The sequence below is a fragment of the Triturus cristatus genome, chromosome 7, assembly GCF_964204655.1.
Source record: "Triturus cristatus chromosome 7, aTriCri1.1, whole genome shotgun sequence".
Classification (NCBI taxonomy): Eukaryota; Metazoa; Chordata; class Amphibia; order Caudata; family Salamandridae; genus Triturus; species Triturus cristatus.
Genome location: NC_140590.1, coordinates 1471803089 through 1471822256, shown reverse-complemented (window position 1 = coordinate 1471822256; position 19168 = coordinate 1471803089). Strand labels below are relative to the sequence as shown.

The following is a 19168-nucleotide window of genomic DNA, read 5'->3' as shown; positions in this document are numbered from 1 at the left end:
TCTGAAGTTCAGCCTGTGTGTTTGGGAAGCTGATATAGTGGTGCATTCTCTGCATGATGGCATCCAGGAACTTCCTGAAGAAACGGGACAGGCAACTCTGGGATACACCGCCCACCGCAGCTATCACCCCCTGGTAACTGCCAGATGCAAGTAGATGTAGGCTGCAGAGAACCTGCACATGTGGTGGTATGGCATGCGCCCTTCTTGTTGGCTGGTCCAGGAGTGGGTGCAGATCCCTTATCAGGTCCATGATGGTTTGTGGGTGTAGCCTGTACCTTTCTTGTATCTCAGCCTCAGTCTGTTGAAAGAGTGTGATGCGCTGTCTGTAAATGCGTTCCTCACGTCTCCAAATCCTCAGACCTGCTGCCTGTAGACGTAGGCGTCTTGCAATCACATACAGAGCGGCCATGGTGTCCACGCTGTTGCATTTTGGGATTGCTTATATGCACTGTTGATGCTTACCACCTGCTTTCAATCTGTGTTAATTACCGACTCTTAATTACCGAATTTCATGGATTTCTTAAATACCGAATTTACCTACATCTCTTTTCTCTTTTTACCACTTCATATTTACCGATTCGGAAAATATGTATTCGGTAAATATGAATCGGTAATTTTGAATTCGGTAATTATGAATCGGTATTTACCGATTCATATTTACCGAAAACTTGTTTTTGGCCTCCTACATCTCAATTGGCTAAATACTGGTCGGTAACAGGATATTTACTGAATTTCGGCCGTTACCGACCGGTATTTAGCTACCTACATATGGCCCTAAGTGAGCAAGGTAGGAAAAAAGTAATAGTACAAGCTGAGTAAAGGTCTACATGTTTGCTGATCAGAGACAATACATATGAAAAATATATTTGGCATGGAGAACATAAAATTACTACCCCTAAACATTGGTCAGTTTGGTATCAAATTGATCTGTTAGGGTACACTATGATTGTAATTCACTTCAAAAACAGATAAAGGGTGGGAATGCCCCAGGCATGCCCATATTAGGGTGTGCCGATAATCGTAAGGGGACCAGGTGGCCTTGCAAGACGGGCGGCTACTAGTCAAGCCTCTCCACTGTTGGGGCTGTGGCCGGCTGTATTGTAAGGTCCGGTCCCCCTCGATATCGTGAGCCTCCTGACCTCAGCATGGTGAGTGGCGGAGCCTTGAAGGTCAATGGCACAAAATGCATGCAAGACTGAGGCTTGCCCTTTTGTCTGCCTTGTCTTGCGAGAGGACCACCCATCGCCATGCCACGGCCTTCAAGGGAGGACATCAGCAGGATCTTTGGCAGGCAGCTACCTGATTTCCCCACCCACCCGGGCCCTTCTATGGTGGTTTGTGTTTTTGGTGTGTACTTTAGGTCCAGGGGGTGGGGATTGATCTTTAGTTGCTATGTTTTGCTTTTAGAGTAGTTAACTTCCCTTTATCGTTGCAGGTTCTGTCAAGTATTCCAATGCCGTTTTTCCTATTGGGGTAGAGAGAGTTCATGGTTAGTGGGGACTTTTTCCAAGGTCAGCTTGCGCAATTCCACAAAATATACTCATGCTATCAATATCAACAGGACCTCAAAGGGGGTGCATGCGGTTGAGGATGTGGTGCAGATGCCAGAGCTGCTGACTTGGGAGCTGGGCATCAGGGTTTTGGTTCTTTGCATTGGCTCAACATCCTGTGATTCTGAACAAATCACTTAATCTTCCCGTGCCCATGGACAGCACCTGGATACCCTCACGTGTTATTTAATTTGTTAAAGAAGCTGCAATTGGTGGTGTTGGTTTGGTCAGTCCTCAGGCCCCTTTGCCCAGACATACACATGCACATTAGTGGTTAGTGGCATTGGCCCTATGGTGGTTGAAGGATGTGGTCTGTGCCGGGGGACTGAGGCATGGCCTGGTTGCCCGGACTGGCTCAGCAGCAGTGTGGGGTACCTCAGGTAGGGTCGCTTTGGGGTAGGCAGATATCTTGATGGATTTAAGGTACTTTGTTTTTTGTAAATTGTGCTTTGGATGCAAAAAGCATGGAGATGTTTATGTAAATGAGATAATCCAGAGTGAGACAAGGGGTGATCCAGGTGCCTGGCCAACCATGAGCTCGTGGAATTCAGTTCTTGGGGTGGTAGAGGGGTTAGGTGACTCGATGTATAGCTGACTCTGTTAAAAAAGGGGAGCAATGTAAGATTCTTGTGAAGAGCTGAAATGGTGCATTAAAGTGTTATTAATCTCATGCCATATTTATTAGCATTTACATTTTAGATTGTGAGTACAGGAAGCGGTGGATCAGAGGCAACCACTCAAGAAGGTGTTGTGATGAAAGAGACAATTTGGGCGCATCATAACGCTATTAATAACGTCCCTCAGATATTGCCCTTTGTGTGGCAGAAGTGGAATTTTGGGATCTAAGCTCAAGACAATGTGGCTGACGTCAGGATCGTGAGATGAAGATCCTGAGTGGGAACAGTGTGTTTCTAGGACGAGGAGGGGGGGCTTAAGAAATTGTGCATAGCTCGTGGAAGTCCTACAAAGAAAGACCGGCAGGAGGGGAGAGAGTTATAGCAATTGTCCAAGGTTTATGAGGAAGGCTCAGGCTAGATTCCTTGGTACCTTTAAAAGTGTGAAATTGAGAGGCAGTGTGGTATTATATGAATCCAGGAAAGCGTGGAGTATATCCACACATTCCTGGATTTCATTACAAGACCGGAGGCTACCATTATGCTTACACTTTTAATTGCGTCACCAAGCAGCCGCATACATCACAAAGGAAGTATTCCAAATAGAACATTAACAATAATAAAAGGCATGAGCCCACAGTATTCTGCCTCTTTTAAATGCGGCTCCAGGCAGATAAGTTATCTTTTACATTCCTTGTCTTACTACATGTTTATACTGTATTTTATTGATATCTGGTATTTATATTTTAACTTTTTACATAACCTATTGTATTTCAACTGTTTTACATAGCCTATCGTTATATTTTCATACTTTTTCTGATATATTTTTTTTCCTGTACTGGGATATTTCTCTTACATCCCTCCAGCGTGCCCTTCGGACGCTCTCCCTCGCATCCATTCCGCTTTTGGGACTCTCCCCCCCATTTCCTTTCCCTTCATTGCCGTCTCCCCACCTCTAATTTACGGAGGTGGGATCATGACCACACGCCCTTCCGCTCCTTGTTTGTTCGTTTGGCGCTCCCTACCCGACCTTGTCTTGTGAGATTCTGCCACATGTCGTCCGTGTTTTAGCACAGTTTTGCCCATTTTATCGTCGCTCTCAAATCTGAGGAATGAACCTTGGCAACGCGACGCTAACGTCGTCGCGTTGCCAGGGAACATTCCTCGAATCCTCTGGCTGTCCTTTGCTCAGCCTCCCACGCGTCATGGCACCATGGTAACGTATGAGTAAATAACCTCCGGTGATCGCGCTCGAGCGCATTACGATCACCGGAGGAAGACGGTCAGCCAGTAGGACAGTTTTTCTGATCTCTTGCCTGGCCTAAAGCCTTTCTGAGCAGAAGAGGAATACCTTTTCTTACCCAATCCCATTACATAGCTATTTTCAATCCTTACCTTTATCCTTAGTTTAAAAAAAAAAAAAGGAGGAGAGAGTGAAAATTAGATTTATTTATTTATTAATTAACTAGCATAAAAATATAAAATAATTAAAAAAAAAAATTTTTAAATAATAATAATAACAAGAAGAATTTACTCACCTTTCGCCCCCTCTCCATCCACCATGTCTGACTTCGACTCTGACGAAGCTGAGGCTAGCGCTCCTACCCCCAATTTTAACAATGAGACCTTTAAAGACATCATCCACGAGGAAATGAGATCCTGTATGTTGGAAACCTTGTCCAAAGTTATTACTTCTAAAAGATCCTTCCCATCTGACGAAGACACTAACCCCCCAGACCAACATACTAACGAAGATCTCACTGATATAAAGGGAAAAAGAGCAAAAAAATGTAAAAACATAGAGTTTTTCCCGAAGAGCACTGGAGGTCCTAGTACCTCTACTTTTACAAGAGGTTATCATACCTCCTTTTCCCTGGGTGTCCCTAGCGGCACAACATATAAAGGTGTCCCCAGCGGCACAATGCATAAAGGTGTCCTCAGCGGCACAAAATATCAAGGTGTCCCCCGCGGCACAAAATATCCAAGTGCTCAAAACGATAACCTCGTTGATAATAACGATGATGATGATCTTTACTTCGATGATGCCTCTGATTCACCTGACAAATATGTTCTAGACCTAGACCACGATGACCTTGAGTTCAGTTCTCTAGATGACGACCTCACTCACTCCTCCAAAGATACCATCCTTGACCCTCTAGGCCAAGAGATGTTCTCTCCTCTCAACATCAAACATCCGAGGAGCTCAGAATGGATCCCTCACGATCATGTGGGTAAATTCATTAATAAATGGCTTAGAAACCCGCTTGACAGGGACGCTCGAAACCTGCTAAGAGCGGAATGTTGCCGTCCCTCCATCGGAGATAAAGCCTCTCAAATGCTAAATCTCGACCCAGAACTTATATTTTCAAACTGGGAAGAGACCCTAGAAAAGGTATGGAGAGATCTCTAAAAGGCTGCCAAGATAGGGTCCTTGACATCCTGGGCCCACTTGCAAGAATCATCGATATTTCGGAAGAAAGCCACATTAATGGCACTCCCCTCGACACAGAACTCATTAGAGGTCTTAGTCAGAGAGCTCTCGTTCTTTTAGGCAACGCAAATGCTAGCCTAAATTCAGAAAGGAGAAGAGTGGTCCTCACCAAAATTAGCCCCAAGCTCAGCGATCTAGCAGACAAAGAGCCATCTGCCAACCCTAAAGGCTTACTCTTCGGCGAGGACCTGATTAAGACTCTAGGGAAATATGTCTCTACGTTCACAGCCCTAGATAAAGCCCATCAGAATATGAAGAGAGTTTTTAACACTAGTAACCTTTTCGGAAGGGCCGGTAGACGGGGCCAGTATTCCGGCCGATTTAACAGAAGGCCCTATCCTAGAGGAAGAGGATATGGCGGAAGGGGCTTCTTCAACGCAAACACTCCCCAATTCTTTCCGCAAAGAGGAAGAGGATTTCGCTCAAGAAGCTTCAGATCCCGCGGACAATCTACCGACAACAATAACCAAAGTGAGTACAATTTCTACCTCTTCTCTTCATCCCGTATTCCCCAAAGTGGGTGGGAGACTCAAACTCTTTTTCAATAACTGGAAGTTAATAACACAAGACCCATGGGTTTTAAATACTGTGAGGGGATTCATGATAGACTTTACCCAAACCCCTTACCAATCTTCTTTCCCAAAAGAAATTGCCCTTTCCCTAGGTCAGGAAAAGATTATAGAGGAGGAGATCTCCTCTATGCTTCAGAAGGGTGCTATTGTAGAAGTCCCCTTAGAGATGATAAAATTCATAAGCACCCTATTCCTTGTCAAGAAAAAAGACAAAGGGTGGAGACCCGTCATAAATCTAAGAGCCCTCAACAAATTCCTTGTCTACAGGCACTTCAAAATGGAAGGAATTCACCTCCTCAGGGATTTACTTCTGAAAGAAGACTGGTTGGTAAAATTAGACCTAAAAGAAGCCTACTTCACGATTCCCATGGCCAAAGCTCACCAACCCTTCCTCCAATTCCTTTGGAAAAACCATCTTTTCCAATTCAAAGCCCTCCCCTTCGGACTCTCATCAGCCCCCTGGTGTTTCACCAAGGTAATGAGATCAATCGCTTCGTCCTTTAGAGAAAAAGGTATTCGCATGATTCTTTACCTAGACGATATCCTCATTCTTTCTCAGGACCACTGTCAGATTCTCAAAGATCTAAAAACTGTGATGGATCTTTTGGAAAACCTGGGGTTTATCATAAACAAAGAAAAATCCATCCTTTCACCTTCAAAAAAATTAGAATTCCTTGGTTTTTCCGTGGATACCACAAGATGTCTACTACTCCTTCCTCCCAAAAAGATATCCAAAATAAAAAAAGAAATAAGACATATCCTAAAACTTCAAAGTTTTCCCCTAAGGGAACTAGCCAGATTACTAGACCTCCTTTCCTCCTCGATACAAGCCATTTTTCCAGGCCCTCTAAATTACCGTGCACTTCAGAGAGTGAAAGCAAGGGCCCTTCAATCGGGCCTCTGGTACGGAGACCTTATCTCGCTAGACCAGGAAGCCAAGGTAGAACTGGCCTGGTGGTTAGACAACCTAGAGGCATGGAATGGGAAAGCAATTTTTGGATCAACTCCAGAATTCTTTTTAGAATCAGATGCCAGCCTTCATGGCTGGGGAGCATGCTTCCAAGGCCAGAACACTGGTGGAATTTGGTCTCTGGAAGAATCCTTCCATCATATAAATTTTCTGGAATTGACAACAGGTCTTTACGCCTTGATGAGTTTCAAACAATTCATTCAGGGCAGGTCTATCATCCTAAAAATGGACAATATCTCAGCCGTCGCCTACATAAATCGGCTAGGTGGAACCAAATCTGCCGACCTCTCCAATCTTGCCAAGAAACTTTGGATGTTCTGCTTGGAACACAAAATCGCTTTAAGAGCCGAATACCTCCCAGGCAAATCCAATGTATCTGCAGATTGGAACTCAAGATTCCTCCTAGACTTCAGCGATTGGAAACTCAACGTCTCCGTCTTCAATTCCCTCAACAGCTCCTGGGGACCTCTAGATTTAGATCTCTTTGCCAGCAGACTAACCTTCCAACTCGTGAATTATTACAGTTGGATGCCAGACCCGGGTGCTCTGGCAGTGAATGCCTTCCTACAACCTTGGCAAGGCAGAAACAGCTACGCCTTTCCCCCCTTTTCCATGATTCAAAGAGTGCTTCAGAAAGTCAGACTCCACCAATGCTCAATCGTGTTAATCACTCCTTTCTGGCCCTCTCAAGCCTGGTTCCCAACTGCCCTAGAGATGAGCTACGTCATCCCATTCCTAATTCCCTTCCTTGTGGACCTTCTTACAGACATAGACGGTCATCTTCACCCCATGGTTCAATCAGGGAAACTGAACCTTCTTGCCTGGAGAGTGTCAGGAGATCCAATGATCTCTCAGGACTTTCGTCAACAGCTTCAACTCTCCTCGGCGAATCTTGGGCCCCTGGCACACACTACCGATACAACAACATTTGGAAATCTTGGGTTCGTTGGTGCTTGGAAAGGAATCTGGATTCCGTTCAAGCACCTATCGTTGACATAATCAATTTTCTAGTGGAACAATTTGAAAGAGGCCTTAGTTATAGATCTATCAATTGTTATAGATCTGCCATCTCCGCTGGTCACTCCCTCGTCAACGGTAAGACTATTGGTAAAAACGCAATTATTTGCAGAGTTCTTAAAAGTATCAGACTCAGAAGACCTCCTAGACCCAGATATCAATCCCTCTGGGATGTGAACCTAATCCTTGACCTTTTTTCAAATTGGCCCATTAATACACTCTTAGATAATAAAAAACTTTCTATTAAACTGGCTACCTTACTTTGCTTAATTTCCTGTCGTAGAGTCTCTGATGTCAAAGCTCTGGAGATATCTAATAGATCTTATAACATGTTCGAGTAAACTTTGATCTCTTCAGAAGAACCAAGACCATGTCCAATTCTATCTTTTACCCTCGTTTTGATGAATACCCTAAACTCTGTGTGGTTGACTGTATGAAAGAGTACGACTCTAGAATGAATTCTCTTCGACCTCCTACTGCGACCCAGTTTCTCATCTCCTTCGTTAAACCACACAAACCTGTTTCTTCCAGTTCTATCTCTAGATGGGTTAAAATTGTGATGAACCTAGCTGGTATCGACCTTAATATTTTTAAACCACACTCTGTCAGAGGCGCTATGGCCAGTAAGTCTTTCTGGTCCGGAGGTAAGTTGGACGATCTCCTCAAGGCTGCTGATTGGTCTAATGCTCGCACCTTTGCTCATCATTACTGTAAACCTATTCCGCATGTGTCTGATGTAGTATTACAAAGCTACCAACAAGCATAATGGTAGCCTCCGGTCTTGTAAAGAAATTGCGATTCTCCTATTAACATGACCAGAGAATCTGGATTTCATTAAAGACACGGAGGCTAACATTATCCCCCCTCCTCTTTCCCATTGGAGGTTGTTATGCTTCTATTGAAATTAATCTTATGTTTATTATTCAATTTAAAGGATATTGTGGTTTTGACTTGATATTGTTGACTTGTCATCTTTTCATGCTTTTTATGCATTGCTGTTTGACATCAGACTTTTACTCTTGCTTTATTTGCACTTATCTCACTTTGCTTGTTTTGACTTTATCAATTTTTTACTCGCGTGACTCTTTCTTTTGCAGATGCTCTCTAATGAATTTTGGAATAGAGTTTTCTTCTTCTTCACCTTGGGTGCCCTACCTTCTATGACGTCCTACGTTTTATCAAGATGTTCTTTCTTCATTTACTAAAGTTCAAAGGATTTTAACGAACTTATCCTGTTTTTTTGCAATTTAAAAGAGGCAGAATACTGTGGGCTCATGCCTTTTATTATTGTTAATGTTCTATTTGGAATACTTCCTTTGTGATGTATGCGGCTGCTTGGTGACGCAATTAAAAGTGTAAGCATAATGTTAGCCTCTGTGTCTTTAATGAAATCCAGATTCTCTGGTCATGTTAATAGGAGAATCGCAATTCGTCTATCCAGTATAGCCAAGTGCGAAGAACCGGATGAGAATGGAAGGAAGGATGTTAGGAGTGGGAAATTCCCAAAAACTTCTAGACGAACCGAAGGCGAATAATATTATTCCTATGAATATTTGAGAAACAGAGTAAGTAATAGGCCATGTTTGGTGGATGGACTGTAAAATACACTGATCGCTCCATTCTTGGGGAGTTGTCCCTACACTCTGCATTACTACTGTACAGTGTGGTATTTTTATTGGTAAATTACACCACCTCTCCTGCCAGCGATATGGTTTACCTGTTAAGTTATTTTACTTCATGCTTATTAGTTTCTATTTGTTTCATGTGTCTTTGAGGTTCAGGGTAGGCAATGGAGGAATTTGTTATGATCTGTCTTTCATTTCCATATTTGGAGGAGTGTCAGTAAGTCTTAATATATTAGGCAGAATGTTTGTACTTGATTTTAAAGTAGTTGCTGTGTAGCTGAACAGTTGGCGGCACATTGTTGGCCTTGTCTCCTAGTTCAATAAAGTTTCTTGCTAATGAGATCGTCTCTCTGCCTTTTTAGGTCGAACTTACTAGACAGCACTTGTGCTGTCTTTAGCGAGGCATATTGTGGCTAACTAGCAACCTATTTGGGTGTCCACCTATTGCTTACCATTGGTTGGCTTTCATGCCACTTTCATTTTCCTGCTACTTTTTTGTTTCCCAGCTTGTCAATCTTGTGTTTGTCCATCCCACGGAAATTGACTCTTTACCATCTCTTTGATGGGCTGGCAGAAGCCTTTCCTGCTTTCACAGGCTGCTTTTCAAAAACAACTTTTTTCTTTTGCGTTAAGCATTCCTGAGAAATTACGCAGGTGGTGGCATCAAACATTTATTTTTAAAACTTTAGCCATGCTGTACAGCATTGGGGATGCTGTAAAGCATGGCGAAAAACCATTAGCAAAGCCAGTAAGTCACAAAGGTGAGACCTGTTGGTTTTGCCAATGCTTGTTTCAAAGTGGAGCTTAAAACCCATTGCCCATAATGTGTCTTATGTGTGTAGCCATTACTGGGGTCCACCACCTCTAACTAAAGTGGGGTTTGCAGTGTCTGTTATGTTGCAGTGATGCAGAAGAGTATGAATGAGCGATCCAATGGGATGGCTAGGCAGCCATTTTGAAATGGGTTCTCTTGACAGAGGCCATCCTGACTTGATGCCTGAATTAGAGTTTGGCCTTCGGGTTAGCCTGCCACAAACGTGACAGGTAGCCCATCTACTTTATTACATGTCATGAGAAATACTTTATTTTGTAGTAAGGTGTACCGGATATCACATTTGTTTCAGAGTACCGTGTGCCAAATTTGAAAAGCGGCGTCGATGTTTAGAGTCTGCATACCATGATCAAATGCTCTCGGGATTTGTAATTGTTTATTTTTTTCTAACCTGATGACGAGCTGAAGTCGTTTTTTTCTAGGGCTGTCTTTTGTGAGAACATCTGTTTCCCTAAATCTTCATCAGAAAGCTGAAAAAATACAACCCACTGCACTAGGTAAGGTTGTTTTGTACTTAAGTGCTGACGAACTGTTATATTTTCACTGAAATGTAGACTTGAACATACATACCAACATGACTGTTTTGCATATTGCCCACCCTGTTCGAGGGAACCATTTCATCCATCTTTCCAAGGATTGTGAGAATTAATTGTGTGGCTATTAATCCTGCCTTTTCTCATGACAGAAGCTGCCTGCTTTTGAAAGATAAGAAAAATCCAATTTACCCATGTGACACACAGCAGGATTACCCACCCCCGCTTCCCCCCCCTTTTTACGCATCTCCTGTGCATATGGTTCAAATGTCAGTTTGCTTCTTCCCTCGCCCTCACACACACTCTTTCTCCCTTTCTCTCTCTCCCTGGCGCTTATCTCACAAACACACATCTTCCACAGTGATTATGCCTCCCTAAAACGTGTGCACACAATTGTCCTTGTATGTTGGAGACTGCGCATCCCTTCACTCTTAGAACGATGCGGTTCCAAAAGCTATTTTATATAACTAACAGACCTACATGTCTGATCTGAAGGCAGAAATTTGGCAAGCACATGTTTTATTGTGAGTAATGTCCCGATTCTTATTGTTAAGGCTCGCATTATCTTAGAATGTGAAATTGTTTACACATATGGGTACTTGTTTACTATCCTTCACGCCAAGGAGCACTGTGTGAAAAAAGTGCACAGCTAAAACAGTGCACAACAGATTAAGCAGGAGTCGCCAGCTGATGACGTCATTGCTGCGTGAGCTAAAAATCACTCTTCTGTGCAAAGCTGAGCCTTGCGGTATGGCGGAAAGGTGAGTCAGCGTTTCTTGGTATAGGGTTGTAATCAAGGGTATACCTTCCAGTACAAATTCCCATGTGTAGACAACTGCACAGTGGTGATATGTGTAAATTGCGCTAATTTGGTTTCTACCGCTCCTCTTCACCCCTTACTTATTATCTTGGCCTTTAGATTTGGCACACAGCCAGATCACATTACTTTAGGAGCTCTGCCTTTCTTTATCTCTAAACCTATAGGCTTGTGCTACTCTGCTCAGACACGCCTCCTTTGCATTAAAATACCAGGGGGTAGCTCTGTGCAGTTTGGATTCCGTGCAAGGGCCATCATTCACCAAAAATAGCTTTTGTGCACACATCGGCTGACCATCCCTCATTACGCAGGCGCCAACACAAACCCAATCTGGGCCATTTTATCTTAAATTGGGAGTAGTAGGTTATGCAAGATGGAGATCAGACACATTTTATCCTGGATTGTGAACACATATTTTATCCGCAATCCATTATGGAACACTTGATGATAAAAAAAATGTATCTTAAATTGCAGACTAGGGTTTTATCCTGGACTGAAAACCAGCCTTTGGTAGCCGATTGTGAACGCACGTTTGGTCATGGGTTTTAAAAAGTCATGTTGTCCTACAGCGTGATAGTGCTCGTCACAGATAGTGACACACGTTATGCTCGTTTGTGAATGCACATTTTATTTGCAATGTGAGTAAAAACCATATTGTTCCTGAATTAGGTTGTCACGTGTGAACACACATTCAATCCTAAACAATAATTTAAATGTATTGCGAAAGATTAACAGAAGTGGGATCATACATTTCGGACACTCATTTTATCTTGCGACTTATGAACCCACGTCTGATCCTGGGTCGTGAAGGCACATTTTTTCCTGGTCTGTGAACAGTATCGTACCCTGGCTAACTGAGGCTCTGCGCGCCCCTCCTTTCCACGAAAGCGCTTTGCTGGCAGCGTGTTGTGCTATAATTATGTAAACTCGGGCATAGAATTTTAGATGGAGCGCACCTGGCGCGGTAGCACATTGTTGTCTGCTAATGGCTGCCGATCTCCGCAGTGTTTACTTTATAACTCACGTTGAGGAGCCTTTTATGCCGGATCCTCGGTGCAGCCGCCCCCTCCGCTGTAAAGAAAGCACCGCCTGCCCAGTGTTTGTATTGTACTCTCCGGGTGCCCCGGGCTTCGCGCGCCGACGATGTTTCATCAGAAATTCACACGTGTTAAAGTAAGCGCGCGCCGCTCCCCAGTGAGGGGCGAGGGGGTGCAGCCGGCTCGCGCTCCTGAGACACTCTAACCTTTGCGCCGTGTTTGCAGCGAGCCTCTGGCTTCGGGGGATTCATTAGTGAGGGAGCGGAGGGGCGACGGCACTGGTGCCTTCAGCAGTGCTTGCTACCGGCGGCCGGCAGGAGCCCGTGACTAGACACTCACACTCCGTCCTGTGGAGAGGTGGAGGTGAGTGAAGGCGCGAGCTCTGAGCGTCTCGTGCCTCTTTCTTTCTCTTCCCCTCTCCCACATTCCCTCTCTTCTTCCGTCTTATAGTTCGTCTCTCTCTCTCTCTCTTCCTTTCTTTCTCACTCATTAACTCTCAATCTCTTTTTGTTGTTCTTGCTCTCCAGCTCCTGTCTCTCTCTCTCTCACGCACATACACACCATCTCTCACGTGCTCTCTCACATACACCTTTCTCTCACACTCTCAGATAGAGACAAGCTCTCTTTTCCTTTCTCTCACTCTCTCGGTCCTTGTAGTTCTGCTCCCTGTCGCTCTTTCTTTCTGTCTCACACACGATCTTTCTATTTATCTCTCACACATCTGGCTCCCAACACTCAAAATCTATTTTTTTCTGTCTTTCACTCCCATCCCTCATACCCGGCAAGCACTCGATATCGTTCCTTCTTTCATGTGCATCATCTTCTCTTTCTCTTGCTGCACTTTCTCAATCTCTTTCCCCTACCCTCTCCACCCACAACTAACTTCCTCTCTCTCTCTCTCTTTCTTCCTTCCTTCTCCTCCGATCATACTTCCACACTTTTTCCTTTCCCCAATTTTCTCCACTCACAACTCTCCCTCCCTCCCTTCCTTTCTTCTTTCCTTCCTTCATTCTCCTATCCTACTTCCACACTGTTCCCTTTCCCCAATCTTGTCCACTTACAACTCTCTCTCCTTCCTTCACTCTCTCCCTCCCTCCTTTCTCCTCCTAATCTACTTCCGCACTTTTCCCTTTCCCCAATCTCTCTCTCTCCTTCCTTCCTTCCTTCCTTCCTTCCTTCCTTCCTTCCTTCCTTCCTCCCTTCCTTCTCCCCCTCCTATCCTACTTGCACACGTTTCCCTTTCCCAAATCTTCTCCACTCACAACCAACCCACTTCCCTCCATCCCTCTCTCCCTCCTTCCTCCCTCCATCCCTCCGTTCTCCGTTCTCCTCCTATCCTACGTGTACACTTTTCCCTTTCCCCATCTTCTTCACTCACAACTTCTTCCCTCCCTCTCTTTGCGCATATGTCTTATGTGCATATCTCCTTTTCATTCTCTCTTTCTCCTTCACTCCCACTTCGTTCGCTCCTCCCAGTCTATTCTATCGCACCCACTGCATATGCTAGCGAACAACAGAGACACGTGGACTGCCATAAAGAAACTTTCTCATTGCGGGTCAACAATGCAGAATCAGAAGGACTGACGCGTCGCCGAGGAAGAGGGGGGACGCGCGCGGTGATGATACAGGGGACCTGACAGGTAGCTGAGGCAAGGGTCTGTTCACCCCCTCCGCAGTGGAACTCTTTCCTGTGGCAACCGACTGACGGGCATCAATGTTGTATGGCGTAGGGGTGGCCTTCTCGGTGTAACCGTGCACGTTCCACCCTGAGGGGCCAGTGTAGTCACCAGTACAGAGACACGGAAGTAAGCGGGATGCAATGGGGGCGGCTGCCGTATCTGGATGCTGAAGCTCTGAGGCTGCACTCTTCAAAGTGAAACAACCCGAGTCAGCACCGGAACGCCCGGCTGTGAGCTCGGGTGTCAGGTGGGACCCGTGAGTGTGCGCGGTGCACATCTGCTGTTGTTGTGCGGTGTGTGCATCGGGGGAAGGTATGATTTGCTTTCACAAGACGCAGGACTGAGGAAGAGCCGACGAGTGCCCTGACAGGCGCATGGACGTGGCTCGAGGACTTGAAGTCTTACGTGTAAAACTTTCCCCACCTCCTCTCCTTGCCAGCTGTGCTTTCGGAAACAGAGGCACGCACGGCCCAGCGCTCAAGAGCAGCCTCCGCTATCGGGACAACGAAAATAACGTGAAGTGTTTTATTCCGGGAAAATGGATAATAAACAACGGATGGAGGTGGTGGAGTATTATTATGTACACCCGGACTGGGGCACTAAGGACCGTAAACACAGAGTGGCTGTTGGTGGGACAGTCCACTCTCTCCCTCCTCCCGCGGTGCTCTTGTCTCCATGCCCCCCAGCAGCAGGGCGCGCTCTGTGGCTGCTCAGCCTTTTAACAAAGGCCGCTTTATTGCCGCGAAGGCACCAGCTTTGAGACCGGCATCCGCGGCGGCCAATCAATGGTTTCACACACAATATCGACCAGTTCGCGGCTGCTGCTGGTGACTGATCCACAGCTTTGGGATCCGGCGCTCGTGCGCGCTCGTGCACACGCCCTTGCACATTCAAGGCCACAAAGTCGGTTGCGTGTCTCAGGGATCTACACGCAATCTTTGTGTTCGCATGTCATCGCAGTTCTAAGTGTACTCATTTCGGGGTGCACTTCTCGACTGACATTGCATTTAGCTGCAGGCGCATTAGAGGCGCCTGTGTGTGGTTGTGTGTGTGTGTATCTGTGTGTTTTTGTGTGTGTGAGAGATTTTAGTGTCCTGCCATCGTCTGCCTGTATAGGTTGATCGTATTGTGGACCTGTACATAGTTTGTGTGTATGTTTGTGGGTTCAGCTGTAGTGTGCTACTTTCAGCATTAACTTCGAAACATACAAAGTCCATCTAACTAGAGCGTTCTAGCCCTCCAAACATGCTGTCTGATATGGTGTAATTATTTCATGCATCTCGTATACTTCCGGTACATTTGTCGAAGTTTGATGTTGTGTTTTTGTAACTGTACGAGTTCTTAAACTGCATGCAGTATTTCCAGTAGCTCTCAACGTTGTGTATAAGCTCCGTTCTCTCTCCTTGTGCCCCCTATTACCCGTTGTGTGTGCATGTCTGTGTGAGCTCCACACTTTTCTAGTGATTTTAAAAATCGATAAACTGTGCTTGTGTGCGCTCTCTCGTGTGTAGTGTTAGGAAACCTTAAAATGCGAATGAAGAATGGATGCAAACTCAGAGGTCAGTAAATTGCTGCGCGTGTCTGTTATCTCATCTGTAAAAGGTCTGAACTAACTTCAGTTTTCCAAACATGTGTGGTGTGAAAGAGTGACAGACGACGACGGGAGAAAATTAAATACATAATTAATTTTCCCTTGTCGTCGTCTGTCGAAATACCCCCACCCGGCCCCACCGCTCTTACCGTGGCTGCTTGTAGCTGTCATTGTATATGACCAGTCTCGGAACGCTCCCATTTTAGATAATTTAGGTAAACTCCCCAGGGCATGTGAAGAGTACGGACCACAGAACTGCAGGAGTACTGTCTTCTGTACTCTAAAAGTGCGTGCATTCGTGAACGCGTCATAACAGTGTGTGCTGGGCATGCTTGTGAAGAAGGAAGGGGCGGGTGTTCAACCTAAAGTGGCGCATCCCGAATAAACTGTTACCGGGACCCCCCGCGTTGCAGTTGTGAGCAGAGTGTAACTCCCTGACTCTTGTGTTCCAGGAGCTGTAAATTACACCTTTCGCTGCCGTGCAGCTCCCAGGGGTCACAGTCCAGTCACATAAGCACAAAACCGGGCACCTTTTTGTAACACAACGAAATGAGCCTCCTTGCAGGGTGCTGGCGGACATCTTCGGGGAAGTACCTGTGATATTTCTATCGATCCCCTGCTCTGCCCAAATCCCCCCTCCGCTTTGCGTAGAAGATGTCGGGCCAGTCATCAATTGTGGAAACGCTCAGAGCGTCATTAGACGTTCTCCGATTTCCTCTAACCTTGATTTTACACCTACTTTTATTGTTATTTTGTTTATTTATTCATTTCAAAGCGCTAGTGATCCTGGCGCACCTTTCTGTCTCTGTTCCCAAACGTGACACAGTCGGACGGCTCGAATTTTACGCTTATATTTCTGATGCGGAAAATTGCTGCGTAAAGCTCTTCACATTATAAAACAGTATCATCTGTTGGTTGCAATGCCTAAATGTTGTCCGCTTAAGGCTTTTAGGATATGGCTGCACATTACAGTTCGGTTAAAAATGACAATTTCGACGTGTGGAGCGAGAAAGGCTCCTGAATGTCACAGACGCCTGACCTCTAAAACCACGAAGCAGCTGCTGCCATAGAGGTGCTCATATCAGTGCACAAGGAACTATTCAGTGCGACTGAACAGAAATAACGACTGAGTGCCAAGGGAAACTAGCGCATATCTACTGCCTTTAAATCTGGAAGCTTCCAACAGAGCATGCGCATTTGGATTAAACTGGGCAACACATGTACAGCATGACTTCTCCGGGATGGACATATTTTGCACCCTAAACGTCTCTCCGACCCCCTATTTTTTAATCCCATCTTTACGAAAATAGAGAAACAAATCCACAGATCGCAGGACCACGGTGCGCTGTATGTGGTACAGAGGAGCGCACACATTGATAGATGTGTGGGGATGTGTGTTCGAGTGCGCGCGTGCGTACCTGTGGCTATGTTTGCGGGTCCGTGTGTCTCAGTACGAATCTGTGTTGCCTCTTATGTGCCCGTGTGTGTAGGCATGCGGGCGTGACTCTGTGCCAGCGCGCGGATGTCTGCCTGTTTACGTGTTCATGTATGTGCGTGGGAATGCATGTGTGCATGTGCTAGTACATGCGAGGCTGCAGTGGTTGCTTTTTAATGCAAATACGGTAGTCTAGGCTCTGTCTGGAAGGTGGCTGAGGGGGGTCTCTGATATTCACACCCCTTCATTCGCACATTCCACCAGTAGCTCGGTGTGCTGCTTGGCCACAGCTCGGGAAGGTTCCATTGCGGGGCTGGTGGGGAGAGAGGGGGAGGGGGCAGGGAGGGGGCACTGAACAGCGCCGTGCGTTTACTGAAGCTTTTCTGTACTAGCAGAACCCACTCTGCTCGCGAATGCGTCCATCGTCAGCAGCCATGAACTAAAACCACACGACACCCCCTCGTCAAATGTCCCATCTGAAAGTTCCTACCTTAATTCCCCTCCTGGTGAATTTACGCACATATTTTTCTTTCCGTGTATATTCCCCTCTTTCAGCTCCTATGTTCCTACAATCCTGTATTTTCCCAGCTTTATGTTTTTTCCCCCTAATATATCCTCCTCTGCCCGTCTTCCGTTTATGGGCACTCTTTAATGTCCTTCCTCCTACACCGTCCCGGGCAGTTTCCCTCTTACATTCTCATCCATATTTCATTACACATCTTATATTTTTTTTATCAATTGTATTTTCACCCCTGTATTTCCCATTCCCTGAATTAGAATACAGGCTTTGCCACGTTTATATTTGTATCCTTGTATTTCTTTCCTGCACGCCATTTCAACCTGAGCCCCAGTAACGTTTACCCCGCTATATTTCCCTACGTTTATTGCCTCTGTTATCTCCCTGTTTTTTCATCTTCGTATTTCGCATTATATACTTCCCACCTTACGTCCCCACCCTTGTATTTTCTCCCTTATATTCCCACTCTTACATTTCGAGTCTTTATTTCCCACTTACTTTGTCGCCCTTTGAACTGCACCTTGTTATGTTCTTTGTTTTTACACAGTCTTCACCTTCACACTCAGAACTCCCCTCGGGCTCTTCTGTGTGTGTCTGCATGTGTGTGTGCCTTTCTGCGAGACTGAACGTGTCTCTGTATGTGGGTTGCCTGTGTGTATGTGCCCGTATTTGCGCCTGTGTGTTTCTGTGTGCGTGTGCCTGTGTCTCAGCGGATGTCTGTATGTATGCTGTGTGCGTGCGTCTGCGTGTGTGCCTGTCTGTATGTGTGTCTGTGTGCGAGTCTGTGTGTATGAGTGTGTGTGCCTGGCTCTCTGAGTGTCTGCCTGTGTGTTTGCGTGTCTCAGTGAGATTCTGAATGAGTGTGTGTGGTTTGCGAGCGTGTGCGGCTGCCTCTCTGCATGTGTGTCTGCATGTGTGTGTGCCTTTCTGCGAGACTGAACGTGTCTCTGTATGTGGGTTGCCTGTGTGTATGTGCCCGTATTTGCGCCTGTATGTTTCTGTGTGTGTGTCTGTGTCTCAGCGGATGTCTGTATGTATGCTGTGTGCGTGCGTCTGCGTGTGTTCCTGTCTGTATGTGTGTCTGTGTGCGAGTCTGTTTGGATGAGTGTGTGTGCCTGGCTCTCTGAGTGTCTGCCTGTGTGTTTGCGTGTCTCAGTGAGATTCTGAATGAGTGTGTGTGGTTTGCGAGCGTGTGCGGCTGCCTCTCTGCATGTGTGTCTGCATGTGTGTGTGCCTTTCTGCGAGACTGAACGTGTCTCTGTATGTGGGTTGCCTGTGTGTATGTGCCCGTATTTGCGCCTGTATGTTTCTGTGTGTGTGTCTGTGTCTCAGCGGATGTCTGTATGTATGCTGTGTGCGTGCGTCTGCGTGTGTTCCTGTCTGTATGTGTGTCTGTGTGCGAGTCTGTTTGGATGAGTGTGTGTGCCTGGCTCTCTGAGTGTCTGCCTGTGTGTTTGCGTGTCTCAGTGAGATTCTGAATGAGTGTGTGTGGTTTGCGAGCGTGTGCGGCTGCCTCTCTGCATGTGTGTCTGCATGTGTGTGTGCCTTTCTGCGAGACTGAACGTGTCTCTGTATGTGGGTTGCCTGTGTGTATGTGCCCGTATTTGCGCCTGTATGTTTCTGTGTGTGTGTCTGTGTCTCAGCGGATGTCTGTATGTATGCTGTGTGCGTGCGTCTGCGTGTGTTCCTGTCTGTATGTGTGTCTGTGTGCGAGTCTGTTTGGATGAGTGTGTGTGCCTGGCTCTCTGAGTGTCTGCCTGTGTGTTTGCGTGTCTCAGTGAGATTCTGAATGAGTGTGTGTGGTTTGCGAGCGTGTGCGGCTGCCTCTCTGCATGTGTGTCTGCATGTGTGTGTGCCTTTCTGCGAGACTGAACGTGCCTCTGTATGT

The 19168-nt window shown here is 45.9% G+C and overlaps 1 protein-coding gene across 2 annotated transcripts in view; it reads left to right on the top strand.

Annotated features, from left to right (window-relative positions):
* The first annotated feature begins 12231 nt into the window (after nucleotides 1-12231).
* The window catches only part of SLC32A1 (solute carrier family 32 member 1), an 88943-nt gene continuing 82006 nt past the window's right edge, over nucleotides 12232-19168 (top strand). The window contains exon 1 of one of the 2 annotated variants that reach the window (XM_085619232.1): nucleotides 12232-12421. The gene's annotated coding sequence lies outside the window, so the exon portion shown is untranslated. Of the gene's footprint in view, nucleotides 12422-13575; nucleotides 13699-19168 lie in introns of those variants that run through there. The other variant, XM_085619233.1, reaches the window with a different exon arrangement.